General features: G+C 34.9%; 1 long non-coding RNA gene across 1 annotated transcript; it reads right to left on the bottom strand.

The window, feature by feature from the left end:
* Positions 1–793: 793 nt before the first annotated feature.
* LOC307172935 lies at positions 794–3212 on the bottom strand. The gene is made up of 5 exons (XR_013823781.1): positions 3179–3212; positions 2136–2255; positions 1880–1982; positions 1667–1792; positions 794–1547 (listed from the first exon to the last, which is right to left on the bottom strand). It is a non-coding gene; the product is annotated as an uncharacterized lncRNA (long non-coding RNA).
* Positions 3213–6410: the final 3198 nt, after the last annotated feature.

The following is a 6410-nucleotide window of genomic DNA, read 5'->3' as shown; positions in this document are numbered from 1 at the left end:
GGGTGTCCATTAATAAGTGATTGAGGACACCTAGTAAATAAACCGTCAGGCGTAACCAGGGAAACCAAGTTATTGTTTGTAAAAACTTTAGATTTCGATTGTGCCATATTAGACATTCTCTGATTCTGATTGTACTAACTTCGGCGAAGGCAACCGTCCTCCGCTGCGCGTCGGACAGTTCACGCCTCGCCGTCGTCCATTAATACCTGACAATGGACACCTCGTCGGGCATTAACCATTACTTAAATGCTATCTATCTATCTATCTATCTATCTATCTATCTATCTATCTATCTATCTATCTATCTATCTATCTATCTATCTATCTATCTATCTATCTATCTATCTATCTATCTATCTATCTATCTATCTATCTATCTATCTATCTATCGGCTTTGTGTGTGTGTGTGTGTGTGTGTGTGTTCCATAGACAGTAAAAGAAGGTGTGTTCCTGCAGTTTGTATAAATTAGGCTAACTTACGTCAATGGTAAGCAGATTAAACGCTGAATGAATGACGTAGCCTGTGACGCTATTTGGGTAATTTTACGTGGTTTCAGTGTAAACACCATACCGATTAGTCATTTCCAGAAATTTTCTTCAAAACTAAACCAAAACCACTAACGTAACTGCAGGAAGCATAACAGATAAAACACACTTTCACTTGTTCAAATGTGTGTGAATCACAAGTTTTACTTTCAGATTTAGACTCTAATTTAGGCTATATGAACACAAAATTATATATTAAAAATGTGCCTAAAGCTTGACATATGAAATAAAGCAGAAAAGCATTTTTCGAAATGAAACAGTTTATTGAACCTTTAGACAAAATATATTTTTTCAATAGTTTGCATATGCGTTTCATGTTTTACATCAACCATACAACGTTCCATATAGCATGAGTGAGAACTTAGAAAAAAACCATCTGTTTTATTCAGAGGCCCAAACATACAAAAATATGAAATAATACAGTTGTTGTTATTTATGTTAGTTGAAATTCTGATTTCAAATTCTGTTTCAAAGCTTTGCGAGTGCAAAACACACAATACAATGCAATACAATTATGATTGAGAGACGCACAAATAAACATTATATCTGTTGTATCATTTGATATATACATTTTTCATGAGTTTTCTAAAATAATATAGTAATAATAATATAAAAAATAATGTATAGGCATAATCACGCAAATCTAATGTCATAAACAATATAGGCTATATGAAAAAATATATAAATAGCCTACATTTAACGAAACAATATCAAATATATTAGTATGTTTACTTTATAAAAACCATTTAAAAAATTCACTTTTGTCAGAGGTAATTTTATTGTTTCATGCCAGACATGGACCTAATGGAGGTAGACCTATATACTTCAGCAATAACATTCTCACAATGTCTGGATTTGAGGTCTTTTCAAGGGCACACAATCCCATAAAATCCTGATTGATGAATCTGGGAACCCGTCTAAGAACCTCATGCGGTATCCATGCTGACATCCACAAACTGTGTTATTTTGGTTTGTACATGGTGAAATAATCACTGCATGACCTGAAAAAGAGAAAAGGTTGAGTGAAGATCTAAAGAAAACCAACACAGCAAGATATGTGTAATTTTAACATCATTTTAAGTTAAGTCATGAAAGGAAAAGAAAACTGCTATACACTTACGCTTGTTGCATTTCTGGCATCTGAAGCAGTTTGGGAAATAGTTCATGCTGTCTTGGTACGTCCCGTTTGAACATTTCTCACATTCAGATTGCCTGCCACTAGAGCATTTCTTTATCAACTTATAGCCTAAAGAAAAATACATGACAGATGAAGAGACTGAACAGTCTATGTCTCTGAAAATGTTATGTTTGACTGTATTGATTGAACATTTACCTGGAGCACATCTGTCACAGCAGAGCCCGTCACTCCAGAATTCATTTTTAGAACAATCAGTTCTGTTACTGACACTGCGCTGCCCATTCACAACACCCACGATCTGTAGCAAAAGGTTTACACATCAGGAAACTCAACTTTCGTTCTGATGCTGCTCAACTGAATGATGTTATCACTTTGACCTTTGAAATATTTATACAACGGACGCACATATTTGTAAATGTATCAGTTCAGAATTCTGTTTCCCGTGACTCACCAGTAATATCAGAATACATGGCAGGAGTTTCCTCATTTTGTCCTTGGATGTGTTATATTGTTCAGTATTAATAATAATAATAATAATAATAATAAAAAAAATCATTCTGTCTTCAGTTTTCTGGGAAAAGAAGAATAGATTTAATATTACATATTTCAGGAGATAACTGGATGACTGCAATTCTGAAAGAATAAAGACCTGTGAAATTATATATTTTAATCGAATTGTTATATACAAATTATACATGATTTAGATTCAGACTAGCACAAATGTTTATAGGCCTAGTGCATGCCACAACATACATGTTAAATATTTAAGATATAAATAGGCTACATCGTTCTTTTCATCTATTGTTATAGCTATAGAATTAAGGTCTGTTATTGTCCACACCATATGATGATAACTATAACGATAATGATAAAGATAGCTATCGCCATATTTCTAAAAATCGTCTAAATATAAAATAATAGCAGTCCACACCACAACCGACGATAACAGCACAGAGAAACGATATCATTGGAATCACTTTCAGAATGACTTTTTTTTTTTGTACCTGATGAACGATATCACTGACAGCCAATAAGAATCTATTCTGCTTTAAAGCGACAGACGACAAACCTGCGCGTGCTTAAACAGATCCTCAGTTGATGTGGACACTAATATAGTTAGCCTTTCGCTGGTTATATTTATAGTTATCATTCTTGGTGTGAATGATAATGATAAAGATAGTACTAAAAATCCCCCCAAAATATCTAAAAGTCCATAACAAAACTATAACAATAACAGCACGGAGAGCCTAACGATTTTTTCCAGCTGATGAACGATAAACACTTTGACAGCCAATCAGAATCCATCATGATCTTTAAAGTTGTTCTGAACTCATGACATCTAAAGATAACCGTGAACAGGCCTTATTTATAAATTTAAATGTTAGATTTTGTTTGAGATATAGCCTAGTTGTATATAGCCTAATTAGCTATGTCTAATATTAATATAATTGTAGAACTATTCTGACTGACAGAGAGAAGAGCAGATGACTTTACCTCTGATGTAGAGTTGCTCCTGATTCCATCAAACAGAAAGAATGAAGGAAGGAATTCCCTCCTGGTTTTCTTATATAGCCTAGAAGACAGAGATTAGTCATCATTTCACTAGTAACCACAAACTTACAACCTTTCATTAACTGGGCCTCAAGACACAACAGAACAGGTCCAGTCAGTTTTAGTCATCGCTTTCAAGAAACTGAAAGGAAAAAAAAAAAATCCTAAAAAGAAGAATTGATGTGTCTAAGCTCTCAATATCCAAACATACACAAAACACACCTTATTTGACTTAAATTGTGTAAAAAGGAAAACACAGTCATGAGGCATAAAAAAAAAAGGTTATTTTAAACATTGCGAAAAATATAAAGAAGAATATTGCTTTTAAACAGGTTCCACTAACCTTGTAAACTTAAAGATTTGTGGTCAGAATGATATATGGCTTATGAAATATTAAATATCAATGAAATATCAATCATTACATAAATAATGTAAAAGTAATTTATTCATTTTGACCCCAACTATGGTTAGGCATTGTAACTGGAAATAGAAGTTTCTGCTGATTAGATTATACGCATTCCCAAAAATCCCATATATTTTCATATTTCTTACACATTTCAAGCCAAATGGAATGTTACAGTAAGCCATAATGTGACTCATTCCAGTAAATCATTGACCCTAAAGGGAAGTTAATCTCTCCAGTGATACCACACAAGTTCCCTATGCATTAGAAATGCTGACTAAAGCCAAATATGTGTGTATTGTGGATGGTCTCAAATTTTCATGAAATTTTGAAAATTCATAATTATGAATTAAGAATGATTTTGTATGTCAAGGTCTTCAATGATAATGATGGATGAACAACACGTGTTTCATTCAACTGTGGATAGACCTCAAAAACACCTTATACTTTATCTTACTGTTTAATCTAACTTATCTTATTATTGAACTTATACTATATATATATATATATATATATATATATATATATATATATATATATATATATTTCAATTTATATTACTATTTATATTATATCATATTACTGTATAGCCAGAAGATAACTGCTCCCCTGGTGTAACTTTGTTTCTCACAATGATTTCTTTTTATCCAACATAAAATGAAGTATTTCATTCCTTGCCATAGTTGCCTTTAGGGGACAAAAGATACGAGTATCATGGCATGAATTTCAATCAGCTTCAATTTATACACTTTCAGTGTTAATATAATTTTGGTGTTTACTAAATTTCCATTTTTATGTAACAGCGCGTTGAGTTTTTAAACGTATTCACTCAAAGAAAAAGAAAATGAGAATCGAACCTGCAACCTTCTGGGATATTAGGCCATGACTGCGCTTTACTATGTGCTAGTGTACACCCAAAGCGCTTTACAATCATATCAGGGAGTCTCCCCTCAATCACCACCAGTGTGCAGCATCCACTGGGATGATCTGACGGCAGTCACATTACAACGGTTATAAAGCTCACCACACGCCAGCTATAGGTGGAGAAGAGCGAGAGGGTGATAGAGCCAATTCAGTGGATGAGATTATTTGGAGGACATGATTGATAAGGGCCAATGGAGGGGATTTGGCCTGGACAATATTAATGTTTTTAATAGTTTGATAATTATGTCAGATACTTGAGGACATGACTTTAATAATGCCTTGAACACAATTCCTTTCAGTTAAAACCTGCCTTAGCCTAATTTACTCTAGCCTGAATGTGTGTTTTATTATGTTTTATCACTTGTTTACCCAGCAAAAAATAAAAAAATATTCAAATTTTGGTTCGAAGGACAGAATTTAAAAAAATAAATTCTCTCTCTCTCTCTCTCTCTCTCTCTCTCTCTCTCTCTCTCTCTCTCTCTCTCTATATATATATAGTCAGTATCTTTACTGACTTAACAAACTTTACAGAATTGAGTAAAGTATTAATCATCCTTTTGTACCGCTTGACAATTAATCATCCTTTTGTACCCCTTGACAATAGCTACCTTGCTCAATTCTGTAAAGTTTGTTAAATCAGTAAGTCAGTAAAGATAATTAAATAGACAAATTAGTAAAGATGACAAATGGTAGAAACGCAACGCACACAGAGCTGGATTTATCGCATCATCTGTCTACATTTGGGCTTGTTAGCAGCCAAGTTCAGTTACCATGAACTAAAGTTAACTAGTTACTAAAAAAAAATACTATCTAAAGTAGCCTAAACCAGTGAATTATAATGACAGAATGCATAATCTGAACAATTTGTGTGTGGTGAGCAAATATCCCTAAAATAGTGGACTTATGTTTTTTTATGTGTGTGTGTGTGTGTGTGTGTGTGAAAGCATCTTTTGAATGTTGGGTTATCTCCTGACACAGAATGTTTTGGATAGGCTAGTATTAGACAAGTAGTACGTGTGTGCATTCAGAGTGGAAGAACCCTGAGGAAAACCCAGTTTCCCACGAATTTGATGACGTTGATGGCGCGCGACGTGATATTTCCGACTATCTGCGTTCACACCAAACGCGAAAATGCGTCAAAATTCGCGCCTGCCGCGTCTAGTTATACGCGTGACCACTTTGTGTGCATTCGCGCGTCAAGAGCGAAATTGACGCGCGTAAAACAAAAGTTTGAAGCGAAATTTACGCGCGTCACGCGCGTCAAAGGCGAAGCCCGGGGGCGAAAGTTTCGAAACCTGTTGGCGGCCATCTTTTTTAGATGTTTATCGAGCATTAGCAATAGCATTAATCGAGAGAGTCACCGCTCGTATATGCTCTGGAGAGCAGAAACAGCAGCGTAGGGGACATCGTCGCAGTACTCGGGTCCACCAAACCCTCCGGAGGGTTTCAGGAGTTTCACAATTTGCTTCAGGAGGTAGGTTTGGTGGACCTAACGGTGAGGACGCTGACGAGGACAGCGTAGGCCGTATAAAGCCTCGGCCTCGAGTGGTCTCTGCATGACGAGCCCGCGCTGTACAGCCCGGTGCGAGGTTCACCCTCTCACGCACCTAATCTGTCATTTATTTTTGTTTTGATAATAAATGGAGCCAGCCTCCAAAAGTGAAACCTGTCCTGTGATTTTTTGAAAAGTTTTTATATTGTGTTTATTGTCTTTACATTAGATTAATAAAGTTTCATATAATCTAGAATATGGAATAAATAGCATTCAATACAAAATGAGTATCTCTCATATATTGAAATCGAGTTTTTATGTGAAAGATTATTTGCTTTGTTGTGCATTTTAGTCAT

The sequence above is a fragment of the Squalius cephalus genome (assembly GCF_949319135.1).
Source record: "Squalius cephalus genome assembly, chromosome: 15".
Classification (NCBI taxonomy): domain Eukaryota; kingdom Metazoa; phylum Chordata; class Actinopteri; order Cypriniformes; family Leuciscidae; genus Squalius; species Squalius cephalus.
Note: the sequence above shows the minus strand (reverse complement) of the source record. Positions and strands in the feature narration are given on the sequence as shown.